The sequence below is a fragment of the Pristiophorus japonicus genome, chromosome 10 (genome assembly GCF_044704955.1).
Source record: "Pristiophorus japonicus isolate sPriJap1 chromosome 10, sPriJap1.hap1, whole genome shotgun sequence".
NCBI lineage: Eukaryota > Metazoa > Chordata > Chondrichthyes > Pristiophoridae > Pristiophorus > Pristiophorus japonicus.
The window spans coordinates 204,211,501-204,234,656 of NC_091986.1; positions in this window are offsets into that span (position 1 = coordinate 204,211,501).

Sequence of the window (23,156 nt, forward strand, 5' to 3'; positions counted from 1 at the left end):
GGTCGTTCAGCCTGACTACCTGCCTCTCTTCTGCGCCTACATCCGAGCCAGGGTGTCCTTGGAGATGGAGCACGCGGTGTCCACCGGTACGCTCGCGGCCTTCCACAAGAGGTGGGCGCCGGAGGGACTGGAGTGCATCGTTACCCCCGGCAATCAAATTTTAGTTTGATTTTATATGTTTTAAAGTCTAATTTATTTTAAATGCCGGTTTTAGTGTCCCCCTCCCCTTTTATAGGGGGCACTTGAAAAAAATTTGATTTAATGCCCAAAAAACCCCCCAATAAAACCAAAAAAACATTTTTTTAAAAACCCCCAAAAAACACACAAAAAAGGGCAGTTGAAAAATGTTTGGAGTGTCCCCCAGATCAGGCGGCACTTGATTTAATGTTTATTTTGTCTCCCTCAAAAAGAGTTGTAGAGCTGTTGGGGGCAGTTAAGTGTCTGGAGTGTCCCCCAGATTGGGGGGCACTCGATCTAACGTTTATTTTTGTTCCCCAAAAAAAAGAGTTGTCTAGTTTGACTACAAACACCCTACTCCCTTCTTTAGCTATCACTGTGCCCGCGATCCACTTGGGACCATGTCCATAGTTTAGCACATACACAGGGTCATTCAGATCAATTTCCCTTGACACAGTGGCGCGACCATCGTTTACATTTTGTTGCTGCCGCCTGCTCTCTACCTGATCATGCAGGTTGGGGTGAACCAGCGAGAGTCTGGTTTTAAGTGTCCTTTTCATGAGTAGCTCAGCCGGGGGCACCCCTGTGAGCGAGTGAGGTCTCGTGCGGTAGCTGAGCAGTACTCGGGACAGGTGGGTTTGGAGTGAGCCTTCTGTGACTCGTTTGAGGCTCTGTTTGATTGTTTGTACTGCCCGCTCTGCCTGCCCATTGGAGGCTGGTTTAAACGGGACCGAGGTGACATGTTTGATCCCATTGCGGGTCATGAATTCTTTAAATTCGACACTGGTGAAACATGGCCCGTTGTCACTGACCAGTATGTCAGGCAGGCCGTGGGTGGCAAACATGGCCCTCAGACTTTCAATGGTGGCGGTGGCGGTGCCTCCCGATATTATTTCACATTCAATCCATTTTGAAAAAGAATCCACCACCACCAGGAACATTTTACCGAGAAACGGGCCCGCATAGTGGACATGGATCCTCGACCATGGTCGGGAGGGTCAGAACCACAAACTTAGTGGTGCCTCTCTGGGCGCGTTGTTCAACTGAGCACACACGCTGCATTGCCATACACAGGACTCTAAGTCAGAGTCGATACCGGGCCACCACACGTGGGATCTGGCTATTGCTTTCATCATCACTCTCCCCGGGTGTGTGCTGTGGAGATCGGAGATGAACGCTTCCCTGCCGTTTTTGGGTAGCACTACGCGGTTACCCCACAACAGGCAGTCTGCCTGAATGGACAGCTCGCCCTTTCGCCGCTGCAATGGCTTGATTAGCTCTTGCATTTCAACGGGGATGCTGGCCCAGCTCCCATGCAGTACACAGTTTTTTACTAGGGACAGCAGAGGATCTCAGCTTGTCCAAGTCCTAATCTGGCGGGCCGTGACAGGTGCTTTATCATTTTCAAACGCTCCCATGACCATCAACAAATCTGCGGGCTGCGCCACCATCAACAAGTTCGTAGGCTGCGTCATTTCCACCCCCGTGGTGGGCAATGGTAGCCGACTGAGAGCATCTGCACAGTTCTCGGTGCCTGGCCTGTGGTGGATGGTAGTTATTCGCTGAGAGCGCGAGTGCCCACCTTTGTATTCGGTTTCCAGCTCAAATTTGAGGCCAAACAGGTACTGATGCATTTTCTTTACCCCAAACACAAGCTAATGCCTCTTTCTCAATCATGCTGTAGGCCCTCTCGGCCTTAGACAAGCTCCTGGAAGCATAGGCGACAGGTTGCAACTTCCCCGCAACGTTAACTTGTTGTAATACACACCCGACTCCGTACGACGATGCATCAAATGCTAGCATGAGTCTTTTACACGGGTGATACAATACAAGCAGCTTGTTGGAGCATAAAATCTTTCTGGCTTTCTCAAAAGCAATTATTTGGTTTTTTCCCCATACCTAGTTCTCACGCAAAAACATATGTAGGGGCTCTAAGAGGGTGCTTAACCCCGGTAGGAACTCACCAATATAGTTGAGGAGTCCCAGGAAGGACCGCAGCTCCATGCCGTTCTGTGGCCTGGACGTGTTCCTGATAGCCTCTGTCTTGGCGCCTGTGGGCCGAATGCCGTCAGCCATGATCTTTCTCCCCAAAAACTCCACTTCTGTTGCCATGAAGACGCATTTCGACCTCTTCAGCCGCAGCCCAAATGATCCAGTCGCTGGAGGACCTCCTCCAGGTTTTGTAGGTGCTCGACGGTGTCCCGACCTGTGACCAACATGTTGTCCTGAAAAGCCACTGTGCGTGGTAATGACTTGAGTAGGCTCTCCATGTTTCTCTGGAAGATTGCTGCAGCCGACCGAATTCCAAATGGGCATCTGTTGTCGATGAACAGTCCCTTGTGCGTGTTGATGCAGGTTAGGCCCTTCAATGATTGCTCCAGCTCCTGCGTCATGTAGGCTGAAGTCAGGTCGAGCTTGGTGAACGTCTTGCATCCTGCCAGCATCGAAATAGGTCGTCTGCCTTAGGTAGCGGGTATTGGTCCTGTAGCAAGAAACGATTAATAGTTACTTTATAATCTCCGCAAATCCTGACCGTGCCATCACTTTTGAGTACTGGAACAATGGGGCTGGCCCAGTCGCTGAATTCCACTGGGGAGATGATGCCCTCGCATTGCAGCCTGTCCAACTCGATTTCCACTCTCTCCCTCATCATGTGAGGTACCGCTCGAGCCTTGTGGTGAATGTGTCGTGCCTCTGGGACCAAGTGGATCCGTACCTTCGCCCCGGAAAAATTTCCAATGCCTCGCTCAAAAACGGAAGGAAATTTGTTAAGAACCTGGGTGCATGAGGCCTCATCGACATGTGATAGCGCTCAGATGTCATCCCAGTTCCAGCGGATTTTGCCCAGCCAGCTCCTTCCAAGCAGTATGGGGCCATCGTCCGGGACAATCCAGAGTGGTAGTTCATGCACCGTGCCATCGTAGATGACCTTGACCATGGCGCTGCCCAGGATAGTGATAAGCGCTTTGGTGTATGTTCTCAGTTTCGTGTGGTTGTGGCTCAGGGCTGGTCTGAGTGCCTTGTTGCACCACAGTCTCTCAAACATATTTTTACTCATGATGGATTGGCTAGTGTCAGTGTCCAGTTCCATGGCTACGGGTAAGCCATTCAATTTTACATTTAGCATTTTCGGTGGACATTTCATCGAAAATGTGTGCACCCTGTGTACTTCAGCATCTGCCTCCTCTCTCTGAGGCTCGGAATTGCTTTGGTCCACCATGGACCAATCTTCCTCTGCCACGTGGTGGTTAGCAGGTTTTGCAGAGCTTGCAGCTCGTCTGCAAGCTCGTTGGAGGTGCCCCATTGTTCCACAGCTCTTGCAAACATACCCTTTGAAGTGGCATGAATAGGCTGAATGGAGGCCTCCACAACGCCAACAAGGTGTGAATTGCCTTGCATTCATCCTTTGTTGCTGACTCTGAGTCATCTGGGTCACCTGAGGCCTGTTGGCAGTTGCAGACTCGTGGGCACTGCCCTGTATATTTTTGCTCGCAAGCACAGTTCCAGTTAATTTATGAACATTGCTAGCACTTGTGTGCTGAGAGATTTTTTTGGTGTTATCACTGGTGGACATAAACGCCTGTGCTATTGCAATGGCCTTATTGAGTGTCGGTATCTCTATATTCAAAAGTTTTCGTAAGATGGTCTCGTGGCCAATGCCCAATACAAAAAAGTCTCTGAGCATTTGCTCCAGGTAGCCATCAAACTCATATTGTCCTGCAAGTCACCTTAGCTTGGCGACGTAGCTCGCCACTTCCTGACCTTCAGATCGCTGGCACGTATAAAACCGATACCTCGCCATCAGCACGCTCTCCCTCGGGTTAAGATGTTCCCGAACCAGTGTATACAGCTCCTCATATGACTTATCTGTGGGTTTCACCGGAGCCAGAAGATTCTTCATGAGGCTGTAGGTCGGTGCCCCGCAGACCGTGGGGAGGACCGCTCTCCTTTTTGCAGCGCTTCCTTCTCTGTCCAGCTCGTTGGCTACAAAGTACTGGTCTAACCGTTCAACATAGGCTTCCCAGTCCTCACCCTCCGATAACTTCTCCAGGATGCCCACAGTTTGCTGCATCTTTGCGCTGGATTTGTGTACTCGTCGCTAGTTGTTGTGTTCCTAACACAGATGAGACTGCACACAGGGAGGCTAAAGTAACAGTGACCTCAGTCTTGATTAAGACACTTCAGAGTGAGGAACAGGCCTTAGGGGCTGGCTTATATATAGTGCTCCCAAGGGATGCTGGGATCCCTTGGGACTTCAGGGGATGCGTTCCCTGGTGGCGGAACATGGGAGTGCATGCTTTACAGATACATAACAGTATGTATGCTGTTTGTAACCTGGATTTTATTCTCCACCAAGGCAGTGATTTCATTAAGTAGTGCATGTTTTAGCCAGTGTATGTTAGACCAAATAAATATAAGTATGATTTTTCACCAAAGCCTTTGTGTCCGTGACTCATTTCATTTACACTCTGCATAATAATTCCCGGGTCTAGAACTTTCGTAAGGCGGGGCCGATTCGAACCGTCTGTCTAGCCATTGGTCCAATATCAAAACCGCTTACACAATTCCTGATATGGCCACTGCCATCCCCAACAAGTCAGCCATCCAGCCACCAGCCACAACAGACTCCGAACATTCACCCAAGGCCGGAATCGAACTGAGACGGTCAACCCGGGAGCTTAAAGCAGCCAACCGTCTCAACCTGTGAAAGATCTCAGAGGAGGGTATTGTCATGTATTTACATGCTGTTTGTAGCCACTAGATGGTGTCATTGTTGGAGGCCACTGAGCAGCACGCACATGGTGCTGCTCTGGTATAAAAGGCCAGCCATTTTGTGAATCAGGCACTTTGGGTCATAATAAAGCAGAGCCAAGGGTGTACCTTGTTCAGTTAAACAGTACTCAGTTTGTACCTTTATTGCACACATAACACCTTCATTGGCTGTAAAGCACTTTGGGACGTCCTAAGGGATTCAAGGGATATGGGGATTGGGCAGGGAAATGGAGTTGAGGTAGGAGATCAGCCATGATCTTATTGAATGGTGGAGCAGGCTCGAGTGGCCATACAGCCTACTCCTGCTCCTAATTCTTATGTTCTTATGTAAAACGCTATATCAATGCAAGTCTTTCCTTCTTTCTTCCTTTCCTCCTTTCTTTCTTTCTTGCTTTCTTGCTTTCCTTCTGAGCATCTTTCTTTCTTTCTGTCTTCCTCTTGCTCATTTCCAGCCAAATCCTTTGGAAGATGGAGACAGAATTCAGCTCACCTCTGCTAGGCCCAATCCGCATGGATATTTACGGAAAGGTGGGGATGGAGGGCCTGTCATCAGCCGGAAATACCGGGAAGGCGGAGGAAATGCCGAATGTAATGTCAGGACTGCGTTGGAATTTTTTACTCCGCTTCCGGCCCGGCAGCCGGCCACATTGAGACATTGAGTGACTGCTGAGGACAGTCCCCGTTAATTGAGTAGGTCGGAGGGCAGTGGGGGGGGGGGGGGGAGGTGGGCTCAGAGTGCGGCCGAAGGGAGAAGGGTGGGAGGGAGAGTTCACGGCGTGGGGGGGGGGGATGGCGGGGTGGGAAGTGATCGCAGGAGGTCAGGAGAAATCACAGGGGGGTCTGAGTGATCACAGGTGGGTGGTCAGCCGATCGCAAGGAAGGGAAGCAGAAGTCCACGGGTCAGATTTTCGAGAGGTTTGCGACCGGATTTTCACCACAATTTGACCCTCCGTGGCGAAAACCCGGGCGGGATCCTCGGCTACCTGTTTGCGGCGGTGCTTCCAAGTACCGTCGGGGGAGAGATGCAACGACTCCGATTGTGTTTGCGATCGAATTTCGGCTCGCTCCCGACCCGTTCGCCGCGCCTAGAATAGCGACAGGTCAAACCTGTCGGTGCAGCCCTGCCAGCTGCGGTAAGTACGATAAAAGATAAGTTAAAGTTTTCATTTTTTTATTTTTTTGCAGCGATTACTTAGTTAAGGGTCTTGTAAATGTCTTTGGAAAAGTTTTTTGGAATTTTCTTTCTCCCCTCCCAAGGCCTCTCTCGCAGCGCAAACGACCCCGGACTAAAGTTGCCGAAACTCGTGTTTTGCGCCACGAATGCTTGTGCAATGCCTCCCTTACGGCACAGACATAAAGGCCGAAAGTTTGACCTAAAATCGGTAGCCAGCAAAAACAGTAATTGTCCACATACCGCCAACATTTTCGCTGTAAAACCCCGAAAGACGAAAGCGCGGCCCAATTAGGCATGCCACACTTACCCTGAGATATTCCACCCTGGACGATAACTAATTAGTTTAGGATAAGCGCCTGGAAATATTTTAGGGAGTTAAGGGTTCTGGATAGCAGGCAGGGAAGTAAAGTTGAGGCCAAGATCAGATCAGCCATGATGTTATTGAATGGCAGAGCAGGCTCTAGGGACCAAATGGCCTACTCCTTCTCCTATTTCTTATGTTCTTTACACAGAGAGTGTTCAGCAGCTGCAACATGTTACAAGGAAGGGTGGCAGTCATCGATGCAAGTATCACCATTTCTGAGCACTCAGACCCACAGGAGCCTGCAGCCACAGTTTCCCAGTATCAGTAGATGGCAAACAAGTAGCTGCTTCCATGACACTAGCAACAGAACTAGAACCACTTTTAAATAAAATAAACTTATGTCCAATTGAATTCGTGCCTCTATTAATATCTCCAAGTTTGCAGATGACACTAAACTGGGTGGTGGTGTGAGCTGTGAGGGGGACGCTAAGAGGCTGCAGGGTGACTTAGACAGGTTAGGGTGAGTGGGCAAATGCATGGCAGATGCAGTATAATGTGGATAAATGTGAGGTTATCTATTTTGGGGGCAAAAACGCGAAGACAGAATATTATCTGAATGGCGGCAGATTGGGAAAAGGAGAGGTGCAGCGAGACCTGGGTGTCATGGTTCATCAGTCACTGAAAGTTGGCATACAGGTGCAGCGGGCGGTGAAGAAGGCAAATGGTATATTGGCCTTTATAGCTAGGGGATTTGAGTATAGGATCAGGGAGGTCTTACTGCAGTTGTACAGGGCCTTGGTGAGGCCTCACCTGGAATATTGTGTTCAGTTTTGGTCTCCTAATCTGAGGAAGGATGCTTTTGCTATTGAGGGAGTGCAGCGAAGGTTCACCAGACTGATTCCCGGGATAGCAGGACTGACATATGAGGAGAGACTGGATCAACTGGGCCTTTATACATTGGAGTTTAGAAGGATGAGAGGGGATCTCATAGAAACATACAAGATTCTGACTGGACGGGACAGGTTAGATGCGGGTAGAATGTTCCCGATGTTGGGGAAGTCCAGAACCAGGGGACACAGTCTTAGGATAAGGGGTAGGCCATTTAGGACTGAGATGAAGAGAAACTTCTTCACTCAGAGAGTTGTTAACCTGTGGAATTCCCTGCCGCAGAGAATTGTTGATGCCAGTTCATTGGATATATTCAAGAGGGAGTTAGATTTGGCTCTGACGGTTCAGAGGATCAAGGGGTATGGAGAGAAAGTAGGAAAGGGGTACTGAGAGAATGATCAGCCATGATCGTATTGAATGGTGGTGCAGGCTCGAAGGGCTGAATGGCCTACTCCTGCACCTATTTTCTATGTTTTCTATGTTAATAGTACTGCACACAGTCATTGTGATCTGACGCGAGGGCTGTGTTTTCACTCCAAGGTACAGAAGCCGTGGTGAAAGGGGTGGTTAGAAAATGACCATTTTGGAAAGGTGAGAAAACCATCTGTTTTTCTCAAGAACTGTACTGTTCAAAATAATGAGCAAACAACAATTACATGCCTTGTTTGGATGCTACACTAGGTTCTAGAAACAGGGTGAGTATTTGCAATTTCTTCTGCCCCTGCGCATGCACAGACGCCTCAAACCCGAACCCGGGACCCCGACGAGTCCACATGGAGTCCGTTGCTGAATTATTGCTTCCAGCCTTTGCATTATTGTGGCCTTCTGTGGGAGAGAAAACATCGGAGGTAGTGGGAGAGTGAGAGAGAGGGGACAGAAAGAGAGGCAGCGGACGGAGGAGAGAGAGAGACGGCAGGCAGGCGGGGGAGAGAGAGAGGCAGCGGGGGGAGGGTGGGGGAAAGAGAGAGAGATGGGGGGAGACACGGAGGGAGCAGAGAGAGAGAGAGATGGGGGGAGAGAGAGAGAGAGAGGGGGCAGAGAGAGGGGGGGGCAGAGAGAGAGACGGCGGGCAGGCGGGCGGGGGAGAGAGAGAGATAGCGGAGGGCGGAGAAAGAGAGAGAGAGAGAGATCGGGGAGAGAGTGAGAGATGGGGGAGAGAGAGGCTGGGGGAAGAGAGAGAGAGGGAAAGGGGGGGCAGAGAGAGAGGCGGTGGGCAGGGGAGAGAGAGAAGATGGGTGGGCGGGGGAGAGAGAGAGATGGTGGGGGAGGGGGGAGAGAAAGAGAATGGAGGAAATATGGGGGGAGAGAGAGAGAGATGGGGGAAAGAGAGAGATGGGGAGGAGTGGAAAGAGAGATGGGGCAGTGGGAGGGTGGATAGGAGGGGAATGAGGGAACTCAGGGAAGACGTTCTTCCAACCCCGTTTACACCCACGGTGGATGATATCCAGAAGTCATGACACTGTCACTGTTCACTTCATATCCAATAAACCTGTTAACAATCCGTGACCCACACACAATGCCCCATCTATTGTCAGGAACTTGGGCTGGAGGAGGCATGCATTGGGCTGGAGGTGGGGGGGTTTAAGGAACTTGGGCTTGGGGTGGGGGATGAACTTGGGTTGGGGTTGGCCGGGATTTGGGAGGTGTTCGTTGGGAGCTTTGTCCTCTCTATGACTGCTTGCAGGTGAGTTCTGAAGTCAGAATGGCTCGATTTACACTTTGCGAAGTCACTCAGAACTTGGGCTGAGCAGTTCCAATTACACATTCCAAAGAAACATCTGGGTGTGGCTTATCCTCCAAGGGGACCGATCAGCAATCAGGTCATGTGATAATGGCGAGCCAATCAGCCAGAAACACAGTGCAAATAACTGGATCCTTATAGAAAAGTCAAGTATTTTCCATGTGGTTTAACACGTTATACAACTGCCATTTGGCGGCCGTGCCTTCAGCTGCCAAGGCCAAGGCCCTAAGTTCTGGAAATCCCTCCCGAAATCGCTCCGCCTCTCTGCTTCTCTCTCCTCATTTAAGACACTCCGTAAAACCTGCCTCTTTGACCAATCACCACTGTTCCTGTTAACGCACAGTGGTCTTGAGGTCCTGCACGGGCTGTTCACCGGCTTTTGTATGGAAAAAACTGCGCAGAAATTTGAATGGCCCCCCGTTAAATGGGCCACGCAGCAAAAAACAAATTGGAGGGAACATTGCCAGGTTCCAGTCCGACCGTCTCTTTCTTGGGCTCAGTTTCATTTCTTGTCTGATTTCCTTTGAAGCGCCTTGGGACAACAACAACAATTTGTATTTCTATAGCGCCTTTAACGTGGCAAAATGTCCTGAGGCACTTCACAGGAGTGCTATAAGACAAAACAAATAAATTTGACACCGAAGCCACATACGAAGAAATGACGGCAGATAACCAAAAGCTTGGTCAACGAGGTAGGTTTTAAGGAGGAGAGAGAATTCTGACCCAGCGACGATGAAGGAACAAGTCAGGATGGTGTGTTACTTGGGGGAGAACACATTGAGGTGGTGGTGTTCCCGTGTGCCTGCTGCCCCTGTCCTTCTCGGTGGTAGAGGTCTTGGGTTTGGGAGGTGCTGCCGAAGAGGCCTTGGCGAGTTGCTGCAGTGCATTTTGCAGATGGTACACACACTGCTTCACAGGAGAGATTGATGGACTGATAGTACCAGACTGAGCGGTTGGAAAAGCTCAGTCACACATAGAAAGTGTGAAGACACCTTTTGTGTGAATAACACATAGATGGAACAACAACTTTTAATTCTTGTAAAAATGAACGGTGCTCCTTAATTTGTCAGTTGTTTGGGCTTGGTAAGTATCAGCAAGGCAACCGTACCACCATGACAACAACAACAGCTTGCACTTCGACAGCGCCTTTAAGAAAGAAAGAAAATCCTGCATTTCTATAGCGCCTTTCATGATAACCAGATACCTCAAAGCACTTTACAGCCAATGAAGTACTTTTGGAGTGTAGTCACTGTGGCATTCATCATCATTGTCATCATAGGCAGTCCCTCGGAGTCAAGGATGAGTGAGTTCTCAGGTGACTTAGGAGTCCAATGCGGGACCTACAATCTCTGTCACAGGTGGGGCAGACAGTGGTCGAAGGAAAAGGTGGGCGGAGAGCCTGGTTTGCCGCACGCTTCTTCCGCTGTCTGCGCTTGGTTTCTGCATGCTCTCGGCGATGGGACTCGAGGTGTTTAGCGCTCTCCCGGATGCTCTTCCTCCACGTTGGGCGGTCGGGAGCCTGTAATTCCCAGGAGTCGGTGGGGATGTTGCACTTTATCATCGAAGCATTGACCGCGCTCGATCAGCTCCGTTGGGCGGGCCACATCACCCGCATGCCCGACACGAGACTCCAAAAGCTAACGCTCTACACAGAGTTTTGACACAGCAAGCGAGCCCCAGGTGGGCAGAGGAAACGCTTCAAGGTCTGTGGTATTGTGGGAAACGCGGCAACCAGTTTGCACACAAGCAAGCTCCCACAAATAGAAATCTGATAATGATCAGATAATCTCCTTTTGTTATGTTGATTGAGGAATAAATATTGGCCAGAACATCGTGGATAACTCGCCTGCTATTCTTCGGAGTAGTGCCGTGGAATCTTTTACGTCCACCTGAGAGAGCAGACGGGGCCTCGGTTTAATGTCTCATCTGAAAGACGGCACCTCTGACAGTGCAGCACTCCCTCAGTGCTGCATTGGAGTGTCAGCCTAGATTTATGTGCTCAAGTCCCTGGAGTGGGTCTTAACCCCACAACCATCTGACTCAGAGGCTGGTGTGCTCTCCTCTGAGGCACAGCTGACATGGTAAGATAGTCGAAAGTCCCAAGGCGCTTCACAGGAGCGTTATCAAACAAAATTTGACACCGAATCACATAAGGAGATATTCGGTCAGGTGACCAAAAGCTTGGTCAAAGAGGTAGCTTTTAAGAAGTGTCTTAAAGGAGGAAAGAGAGATAGAGAGGCGGAGAGGTTTAGGGAGGGAATTCCAGGGCTTAGGACCTGGGCAGCTAAAGGCACAGCCGCCAGTAATGGAGCGATGAAAATTGGAGATGTTAAAATAAACACGAATATCAAATAAGGCTCTCTCACTTTCTGCCGTAGAGAATCTCTGCCCTTGAGATCGAAGGTATATCATTTGAAATAGGAATCCAATTAGTTAATTTGAAAGCATATATTTTGTCATACACAACTAAAGTATTTAGATAAAGCTCCAGGACACCAGGAACCGACGTGTTTAGCTGTCGCTCTGTCGACTTTGGGCTTGTTTTGGGCCAAGTCGAATTTCACGGCCATCAAAAAGACACACGCGATTAATATTGTTGCATCAATGGATAGATGAAAGAAAGAAATACCCAGAGTTGCCGAATAAAGAAGGAAACGTGGCAGCCAACTTGCACACAGCAAGCTCCCGCAAACAGCAACAAGGCAATGACCAGTTCATCTGTTTTTGATGTTGGTTGAGGACTAACTATTGGACAGGACACCAGGGAGAACTCCACTGCTCTTCTTCAGAATTGTGCCATGGTATGTTTTAGAAACATAGTAACATAGAAAATAGGTGCAGGAGTAGGCCATTCGGCCCTTCGAGCCTGCACCGCCATTCAATAAGATCATGGCTAATCATGCAACTTCAGTACCCCATTCCTGCTTTCTCTCCATACCCCTTGATCCCTTTATCTGTAATGGTCACATCCACCAGAAAGGGGAGTGGGGGCCTCGGTTTAACTTCTCATCCAAAAGACAGTGTAATGTAATTGCTTCATTGTTTCTTTGCTTAAGAATTCAAAGCAACACGTTGCTATTAAGAACTAGTTGGTTTACTAACAAAGGTTTAACAATCACACGACACATTAACAGTTCATCCACTGTGCTCACAACTACATACCTCATCGTTGATGACTTGGACCCAACTGACTGGCGTTTTATTGAGTCTTGTGAACATCACGTGATTGGCTAGCCACTCACAATGCAACAGCTCTACAAACCTGTGAGCATACTCACACGTGCATACATTACAGACGGAAAGTGTAGCACTCCCTCAGCACTGGATTACGTGCTCAAGTCCCTGGGATAGGACACCGCCTTCTGACTCAGAGACGAGAGTGCTGCCCATTGTGCTATGGCTGACACCTCATGAAGACATGCGTAATTAAGATGAAATTCAGGGCCTGTAATGAGCCTGACACACAATAGGTAAGATTTCCGAAGAAAAAGTACTAATAAATCAATGCAATTAACCCCACATGGTGATTTCCTGTAGGTGCAGATTGAGAAGATTGTAATGATGATGGTAGTAATGAGAATGAGAGAGAATGGTTTACACTTTCAATATTCATGTAGCGGTGAATTAAGCTATACTCTTATCAGGTGTGACAGCGCTGGAACTTGCCGTTATCTTCCTGCCATCACACATACACGCAATCATTATCGTATTGTCTCTTGCCAAGTCCAATACCAGGCAGCAGGCAGGTTAAGGACTGCGAGGGGTGGAGTGGGGTTGTGGCTTGAGTTTCTTCGCTTGTTCTGTTGCCAAGAGAAATTTCCCGAAAAGCTTAGAGACCAACGTCTCCACATCGAAGGATCGAGAGCAAGTGGTAAAAGAAAACTGGGCCTTCTGTTTTACTAAAGCAATCTTTAGCGTTTTGGTTTTACATGTTGGTTATTTTTTGATAACCCACTCAAAAACCAACTTGTCTTCTTCAAAATAGATAGATCTTTGGATTCTAGGAGAATCAAGGAATATGGGGATCGGGCGGGAAAATGGAGTTGCGATCGAAGATCAGCCTTGATCTTATTGAATGGCGGAGCAGGCTCGAGGGGTCATATGGGTAACTCCTGCTCCTATTTCTTATGTTCTTAAAACTGGACAGCTGACAATCCCTTTTCAGCATTTCATGGATTCTAAATTTGAAATCTATTGACTTTACGGACGAAGCAAGCAGCCATCTGCGTGGTATGTCGGAAGTGTAAATTTCGGCTGGTGACTCATTCTTAGTAAGACAAACAACACTGTGTTAACCTGATCTTATCTACGATATCTATTTCCTTTGAAATATCTTAATATCAATAGTTTTAATCCAAAGTGCAGTTTGAATGTACTGGCTGGTACCAAGAAGTGCTGGTTAGCATCAAAGGACTTTCAATTTTATTACAATAAAAAACGTAGCCAACGCATAAAATAATCTCAATGTTTTCAGGTTCAATGTAAGAAGCAATGGTTAATTTACTGAATTATCAGTAGCAGATAGGGGCCTAGAAATTGGTCTTGGCTGATGGTGCAAAATAAACAGTAGCGGATTGTCCGACCATTAAATGCAGCGCCTGATATTAAGATTGCAATGGTACGGAATATTGGCGCTGTGTATAATGAGCGGTCCCAGTGAGACCGCACCTGCAGCAGTGTGTACAGTTTTGGTCTCCTTACCTAAGGAAGGATATACTTGCCATTGAGGGAGTACAACGAAGGTTCACCCGACTGGTTCCTGGGATGCGGAGGGGGGGGGGGATTGTCCTATGAGGAGAGATTGAGTAGACTCGGCCTATATTCTCTACATCTTAGAAGAATGAGAGGTGATCGCATTGAAACATATAAAATTCTTAAGGGTTAGATAGGGTAGATACCGGGAGGATGTTTCCCCTGACTGGGGAGTCTAGAACCAGAGGTCACAGTCTCAGAATAAGGGGTTGGCCATTTAGAACTGAGATGAGGAGAAAAGTCTTCACTCAGAGGGCAGTGAATCTTTGGAATTCTCCACCTCAGAGGGCTATGGAGGCTCAGTCTTTGAGTATATTCAGGCAGAGATAGATCATTTTTTGCACTCAAAGGCAATCAAGGGATATGGGAATAGTGCAGGCAAGCGGAGTTGAGGTAGAAGATCAGCCATGATCATATTGAATGGCAGAGCAGGATCAAAGGACCAAATGGCCAGCTCCTGCTCTTAGTTCTTATGTACTTATGGTCCGATATGCCAGTTTTGCCCCACCGCCGAAGACAAATTTCTGGCCCTGGATCTTGCCATACACTAGTGTCAGTTAGTGTCTCAGTGGGTAGCACTCACATCTCTGTGTCAAAAGGTTGCGGGTGCAAGTCTCACTCCAAGAAATTGAGCACAAAAATCAAGTCTGACACTCCAGAGCAGTGCTGAGGGACTGCAGCACTGTTGGAGGTGTCGTCTTTCAGATTAAACATTAAACCGAGTGCTCTCTCAAGTGGATGTAAAAGATCCCATGGCACGATTTTGAAGAAGAGCAGGGGAGTTATCAGGTCATTATCACGTTGCTGTTTGTGGGAGCTTGCTTGTGCGTAATTTGGCTGTTGCGTTTCCTATAGAGATGAGGACTATATATAACAGACACCTCAGAGCGCTGGAGAAGTACCACCAGCGCTGCTTCCGCAAGATCCTGAAAATCCACTGGGAGGATAGGCGCACGAATGTCAATATCCTCACCCAGGCCAACATCCCCAGCATCGAAGCACTGACCACACTCGACCAGCTCCATTGGGCGAGCCACATTGTCCGCATGCCCGTCACAAGACTCCCTAAGCAAGCACTCTACTCGGAACTCCTACACGGCAAATGAACCCCAGGTAGGCAGAAGAAACACTTCAAGGGCATCCTCAAAGCCTCCTTGATAAAGTGCAACATCCCCACCGACATCTGGGAATCCCTGGCTCAAGACCGCCCTAAGTGGAGGAAGAGCATCAGGGAGGGCGCTGAGCACCTCGAGTCTCATCACCGATAGCATGCAGAAAACAAACGCAGGCAGCGGAAGGAGTGTGCGGCAAACCAGGCTCCTCACCCACCCTTTCCTTCAACCACTGTCTGCCCCACCTGCGACAGAGACCGTAATTCCCATATTGGACTGTACAGCCATCTGAGAACTCACTTTTAGAGTGGAAGCAAGTCTTCCTCGATTTCGAGAAACTGCTATGATGATAATGACAACAGTGACTATATTGCAAAAGTACTTCATTGGCTGTAAAGCACTTTGAGACGTCCAGTGGTCCTTAAAGGCACTATTATAAATCCAAGTCTTTTTTTCTTTCTTTCACACTTCACCCTCATCTCCCCAAATTCAGCAGATTTCAAAGTTGCAGCTTGGGGGGGGGGGGGGGGCAAGGTTAGGATTCATGCTAGGACGTATTTCTTTACCGAAAGTGGTTAACAACTATGTAGAAATACACAGAAGTTGCAACATGGAGACAGGCCTCACGGCCCAACTGGTCCACATCAGCACTTACCCTCCACACTTCCGAATCATATTGAGCCACCCTGTTCCCATATCCTCTTACCTTCGTCCAGCTCTCCAATCTAATCTCAAATATTGGCGTCTTTTTTTGCTGCAGCCACTGAACCTGGAAGTGAATTCCAGAGACTCGCAACTCTCGGTGTGAAGATGTTTCTCCCTTCCTCATTGCGAAATCTCTTACTTTTAATCTTCCAACAACTCCTCCTCATTCTTCACCCCTGTAGTCTGTTTCATTCTACCTCATCCCACCTATCATAATTTTAAACACTTCTGTTATGTTGCCCCACCAGCTGCATTGTTCTAACAAATGAAGGCCCGATTTTTCCAAGTGTTTCTTCATATCTGTATTACCTCAACAACAACTTTTATTTATATCACGCCTTTAACGTAGTAAAACGTTTCAAGGCGCTTCACAGGAGCACTTTCAAGCAAAATTTGACATGTCAGGCAGCATCCCAGTTGAATCTGTATTTTACCCTCTCTGTACTGCATACAGTTCTGGTTGTCATATTATAAAAAGGATATGGAGGCACTGAAGAGGAGGCATAGAAGAGTTACAAGGATGATACCAGAAATGCGAGGGTGTACCTATCAGGAAAAGATGAACAGGATGGGTCGCTTTTCTCTTGAAAAAAGAAGGCCGAGGGGTGATCTAATAGAGGTCTTTAAAATTATGAAACATAGAAACATAGGCCCTTCGAGCCTGCACTGCCATTCAATGAGTTCATGGCTGAACATGCAACTTCAGTACCCCATTCCTGCTTTCTCACCATACCCCTTGATCCCTTTAGTAGTAATGACTACATCTAACTCCTTTTTGAATATATTTAGTGAATTGGCCTCAACAACTTTCTGTGGTTGAGAATTCCACAGGTTCACCACTCTCTGGGTGAAGAAGTTTCTCCTCATCTCAGTCCTAAATGGCTTACCCCTTATCCTTTGACTGTGACCCCTGGTTCTGGACTTCCCCAACATTGGGAACATTCTTCCTGCATCTAACCTGTCTAACCCCGTCAGAATTTTAAACATTTCTATGAGGTCCCCTCTCATTCTTCTGAACTACAGTGAATACAAGCCCAGTTGATCCAGTCTTTCTTGATAAATCAGTCCCGCCATCCCGGGAATCAGTCTGGTGAACCTTTGCTGCACTCCCTCAATGGCAAGAATGTCCTTCCTCAGGTTAGGAGACCAAAACTGTACACAATACTCCAGGTGTGGCCTCACCAAGGCCCTGTACAACTGTAACAACACCTCCCTGCCCCTGTACTCAAATCCCCTTGCTATGAAGGCCAACATGCCATTTGCTTTCTTAACCGCCTGCTGTACCTGCATGACAACCTTCAATGACTGATGTACCATGACACCCAGGTCTCGTTGCACTTCCCCTTTTCCTAATCTGTCACCATTCAGATAATAGTCTGTCTTTCTGTTTTTACCACCAAAGTGGATAACCTCACATTTATCCACATTATACTTCATCTGCCATGCATTTGCCCACTCACCTAACCTATCCAAGTCGCTCTGCAGCCTCATAGCATCCTCCTCGCAGCTCACACTGCCACCCAACTTAGTGTCATCCGCAAATTTGGAGATACTACAGTTAATCCCCTCGTCTAAATCATTAATGTCCAGTGTAAACAGCTGGGGCCCCAGCACAGAACCGTGCGGTACCCCACGAGTCACTGCCTGCCATTCTGAAAAGTATCCATTTACTCCTACTCTTTGCTTCCTGTCTGACAACCAGTTCTCAATCCATGTCAGCACACTACCCCCAATCCCATGTGCTTTAACTTTGCACATTAATCTCTTGTGTGGGACCTTGTCGAAAGCCTTCTGAAAGTACAAATATACCACATCAACTGGTTCTCCCTTGTCCACTCTACTGGAAACATCCTCAAAAAATTCCAGAAGATTTGTCAAGCATGATTTCCCTTTCACAAATCCATGCTGACTTGGACCTATCATGTCACCTCTTTCCAAATGCGCTGCTATGACATCATTAATCATTGATTCCATCATTTTACCCACTACCGATGTCAGGCTGACCGGTCTATAATTCCCTGTTTTCTCTCTCCCTCCTTTTTTTAAAAGTGGGGTTACATTGGCTACCCTCCACTCCATAGTAACTGATCCAGAGTCAATGGAAAGTTGGAAAATGACTGTCAATGCATCCGCTATTTCCAAGGCTACCTCATTAAGTACTCTGGGATGCAGTCCATCAGGCCCTAGGGATTTATCGCATCAACTTCCCCAACACAATTTCCCGACTAATAAGGATTTCCCTCAGTTCCTCCTTGTTAATAGACCCTCTGATCCCTTTTATATCCGGAAGGTTGTTTGTGTCCTCCTTAGTGAATGCCGAACCAAAGTACTTGTTCAATTGGTCTGCCATTTCTTTGTTCCCCGTTATGACTTCCCCTGATTCTGATTGCAGGGGACCTACGTTTGTCTTTACTAACCTTTTTCTCTTTACATATCTATAGAAGCTTTTGCAGTCCATCTTAATGTTCCCTGCAAGCTTCCTCTCGTACTCTATTTTCCCTGCCCTACTCAAACCCTTTGTCCTCCTCTGCTGAGTTCTAAATTTCTCCCAGTCCCCGGGTTCGCTGCTATTTCTGGCCAATTTGTATGCCACTTCCTTGGCTTTAATACTATCCCTGATTTCCCTTGATAGCCACGGTTGAGCCACCTTCCCTTTTTTATTTTTACGCCAGACAGGGATGTACAATTGTTGTTGTTCATCCATGCGGTCTCTAAATGTCTGCCATTGCCCATCCACTGTCAACCCCTTAAGTATCATTTACCAATCTATCCTAGCCAATTCACGCCTCATACCTTCAAAGTTACCCTTCTTTAAGTTCTGGACCATGGTCTCTGAATTAACTATTTCATTCACCATCCTAATGCAGAATTCCACCATATTATGGTCACTCTTCCTTAAGGGGCCTTGCACAACAAGATTGCTAATTAATCCTCTCTCATTACACAACACCCAGTCTAAGATGGCCTCCCCCCTAGTTGGTTCCTCGACATATTGGTCTAGAAAACCATCCCTTATGCACTCCAGGAAATCCTCCTCCACCGTATTGCTTCCAGTTTTGTTAGCCCAATCTCTATGCATATTAAAGTCACCCATGATAACTGCCATACCTTTCTTGCATGCACCCCTAATTTCCTGTGTGATGCCCTCCCCAACATCACTACTACTGTTTGGAGGTCTGTACACAACTCCCACTAATGTTTTTTGCCCTTTGGTGTTCAGCAGCTCTACCCATATAGATTCCACATCATCCAAGCTAATGTCCTTCCTAACTATTGCATTAATCTCCTCTTTAATGAGCAATGCTACACCACCTCCTTTTCCTTTTATTCTATCCTTCCTGAATGTTGAATACCCTTGGATGTTGAGTTCCCAGCCCTGATCATCCTGGAGCCACGTCTCTGTAATCCCAATCACATCATATCTGTTAACATCTATTTTCACAGTTAATTCATCCACCTTATTACATATACTCCTTGAATTAAGACACATAGCCTTCAGGCTTGTTTTTTAACACACTTTGTCCTTTTAGAATTATGATGTAGTGTGGCCCTTTTTGTTTCTTGCCTTTATTTACACGGCCTTCCACTATTGCTTTTTACCTTTCTACCATAGTCATAACGGGGAACAAAGAAATGGCGGACCAATTGAACAAGTACTTTGGTTCGGTATTCACTGAGGAGGACACAAACAACCTTCCGGATATAAAAGGGGTCGGAGGGTCTAGTAAGGAGGAGGAACTGAGGGAAATCCTTATTAGTTGGGAAATTGTGTTGGGGAAATTGATGGGATTGAAGGCCGATAAATCCCCAGGGCCTGATGGACTGCATCCCAGAGTACTTAAGGAGGTGGCCTTGGAAATAGTGGATGCATTGACAGTCATTTTCCAACATTCCATTGACTCTGGATCAGTTCCTATGGAGTGGAGGGTAGCCAATGTAACCCCACTTTTTAAAAAAGGAGGGAGAGAGAAAACAAGGAATTATAGACCGGTCAGCCTGACATCGGTAGTGGGTAAAATGATGGAATCAATTATTAAGGATGTCATAGCAGTGCATTTGGAAAGAGGTAATATGATAGGTCCAAGTCAGCATGGATTTGTGAAGGGGAAATCATGCTTGACAAATCTTCTGGAATTTTTTGAGGATGTTTCCAGTAGAGTGGACAAGGGAAAACCAGTTGATGTGGTATATTTGGACTTTCAGAAGGCTTTCGACAAGGTCCCACACAAGAGATTAATGTGCAAAGTTAAAGCACATGGGATTGGGGGTAGTGTGCTGACATGAATTGAGAACTGGTTGTCAGACAGGAAGCAAAGAGTAGGAGTAAATGGGGACTATTCAGAATGGCAGGCAGTGACTAGTGGGGTACCGCAAGGTTCTGTGCTGGGGCCCCAGCTGTTTACACTGGACATTAATGATTTAGACGAGGGGATTAAATGCAGTATCTCCAAATTTGCGGATGACACTAAGTTGGGTGGCAGTGTGAGCTGCGAGGAGGATGCTATGAGGCTGCAGAGCGACTTGGATAGGTTAGGTGAGTGGGCAAATGCATGGCAGATGAAGTATAATGTGGATAAATGTGAGGTTATCCACTTTGGTGGTAAAAACAGAAAGACAGACTATTATCTGAATGGTGACAGATTAGGAAAAGGGGAGGTGCAACGAGACCTGGGTGTCATGGTACATCAGTCATTGAAGGTTGGCATGCAGGTACAGCAGGCGGTTAAGAAAGCAAATGGCATGTTGGCCTTCATAGCGAGGGGATTTGAGTACAGGGGCAGGGAGGTTTTGCTACAGTTGTACAGGGCCTTGGTGAGGCCACACCTGGAGTATTGTGTACAGTTTTGGTCTCCTAACCTGAGAAAGGACATTCTTGCCATTGAGGGAGTGCAGCAAAGGTTCACCAGACTGATTCCCGGGATGGCGGGACTGACCTATCAAGAAAGACTGGATCAACTGGGCTTGTATTCACTGTAGTTCAGAAGAATGAGAGGGGACCTCATAGAAATGTTTAAAATTCTGACGGGGTTAGACAGGTTAGATGCAGGAAGAATGTTCCCAATGTTGGGGAAGTCCAGAACCAGGGGTCACAGTCAAAGGATAAGGGGTAAGCCATTTAGGACTGAGATTTGGAGAAACTTCTTCACCCAGAGAGTGGTGAACCTGTGGAATTCTCAACCACAGAAAGTTGTTGAGGCCAATTCACTAAATATATTCAAAAAGGAATTCGATGAAGTCCTTACTACTAGGGGGATCAAGGGGTATGGTGAGAAAGCAGGAATGGGGTACTGAAGTTGCATGTTCACCCATGAACTCATTGAATGGCGGTGCAGGCTAGAAGGGCCGAATGGCCTACTCCTGCACCTATTTTCTATATTTCTATGTTTCTATGTTTCTGACTCCATATTACTTCACCCTGTCTCGCTGCATAGGTTCCCATCCCCCTGCCATATTAGTTTAAACATTCTTCGAAAAGGCTTTGAAAGAGTGGATACAAACAGAGTGAGGCCAAAATTCAGGGTCTCATAGAGACCCGTTACTGCCCATTTGCGGCAGCCATTCGTCAAAATCGAATGGCCGCTGCTTTGGGGTCCACTGGCCAACCCGACTGAAATTCAGGTTGGGGATTTCTCGCCCTAGACCCGATCTCACCAGAATCTGATGATCGCTGAAAGCGAGTTATTAGTGGATGCACCACCAGTTTTAATAAATAAAAATACTCACCTTCTGAAATTCAGCTCCATCCGTCAATTTCCTGCCGCGCACTGCCCCCGACAGGTTTTTCTGCCACTGCGCCCTCTGCAGAGTGAGTGCGGCCCGGCAGCGCGGCCGCCCTTAAAGGGGAGGGTCCACTGTCGCGGTCGCAATGTAAACATTTTTGCTGGCCAACTTTCCGACCGGCCAGCAAAATAGTGCCCCTGAGTTCGGCCGGGCCACCAGCGGGCAGCCTGCCACCCCCTCTTGGGTGCCAGGCCGCTGGCCCGGCCAAAACCCTCCCTGGTGGCCCAGTGGCCAAAGATAAAAAGTATTAGAATCTCTCCCCTTTAATGGAGGGGAGAGAGCGTGGTGACGCACATGCGCGGTGACATCACCACGACTCCACCGCTGATTGACAGCGGCAGAGTTCCTCTCTGACCAATATTCAGCCAGTCAGCCCAGCTTTCAGTCTATGGCCCACCCCCATTTTGATTCATTTCCTGTGGGACTTTGAAAAATATGTGTTGCTATGAATTCTTAAGCAAAGAACTCATGAAGCAAATACATTACAGATACAGCTGCAATTTTTGACCCACTCCTCTCGACCTATATCCAAATTATTGATTTGCACAGTGAACATAAATGGCCCCAAAAATGAGACTTAGGGGACACCTCTATCTATAGTGTATGAAATAATACAATGAACTCCATACCGTAAGCCAGTGACTTGACTAGGTGTAACCTGGTCAGCCTTTAATGGCTTCCGGAAATGCAGATACAAAGGACAAGTTCGGGTTATATATGGGGCCCAGCACGAGTGTACCTATTACCCTAGGACCTCCGATGATAGTGCCCCCTCGTGGTGGGCAGACCTTATGTACATGCATCACATGACCCACATCCAACCATTCTGGAAAAACGTCCCTTGATTCCTATTCTCTTTTCTCTCTTCTAACCAATTTTTAATCCAGTTTTCTATCCCCTTCTCTTTAAAATTTTCTAACCTCCAGCACAAATCCACACTCAGTAGAGCTCTAACGTATAATTTTTAGGATCTCTACAATTTCTTCCCTCAACTCCTTCAGGATCCTAGGATGTCTCTTATCAGGCCCTGGTTCTTTGTCTTTCCTTAGCTTAATCATCGCAATATTGCTCATCTTGCTCTCAACGACTTCAGCATTCAGCCTCCTCTCCCATATCCTTATCTTCAGTAAAGAGTGAGGCAATGTTCTTATTAAATACCTGCTTTCAGTTTTTGATCATCCTCAACAAATTAACAATCCTCTTTTCTCAGGTGTCCCACCTCACTTTGAAAAATTCTCCCTTTACTCATACATTTGTAAAATTTCTTATTAGTCTTCTTGATAGTTTTTGAGTGTTTTTCAGCAAATTCCCTCTAAGATTTCTTTATCCCGCTTCAAACCACTTTTCTTATTTTCTCACATTATCCTTTAGTTTTTTTCATTATTCTTCTCATAGTCATCATAGGGCCTCTTCTTCAATTTTAATTGGTTTCTAAGCTCTTTATGTATGTTGACGACACCCAGCTCTACCTCACCACCATCTCTCTCGACCCCTCCACTCTCTTTGATTTGACACGCTGCTTGTCCGACACCCAGTATGGGATGGCCAGAAATTTCCTCCAAGTAAATATTGGGATGACCAAAGCCTTCGGTCCCGGCCACTACCTCATTTCTCTCACCACCAACTCCATCCCTTTCCTTGGCCACTGTCTGGGGCTGACCAGACCAATCGCCTAAGTTGACCCTGAAATGAGTTTCCAATCCCATATCTTCTCCATCATCTAAACTGTCTACTCATCATCATCATAGG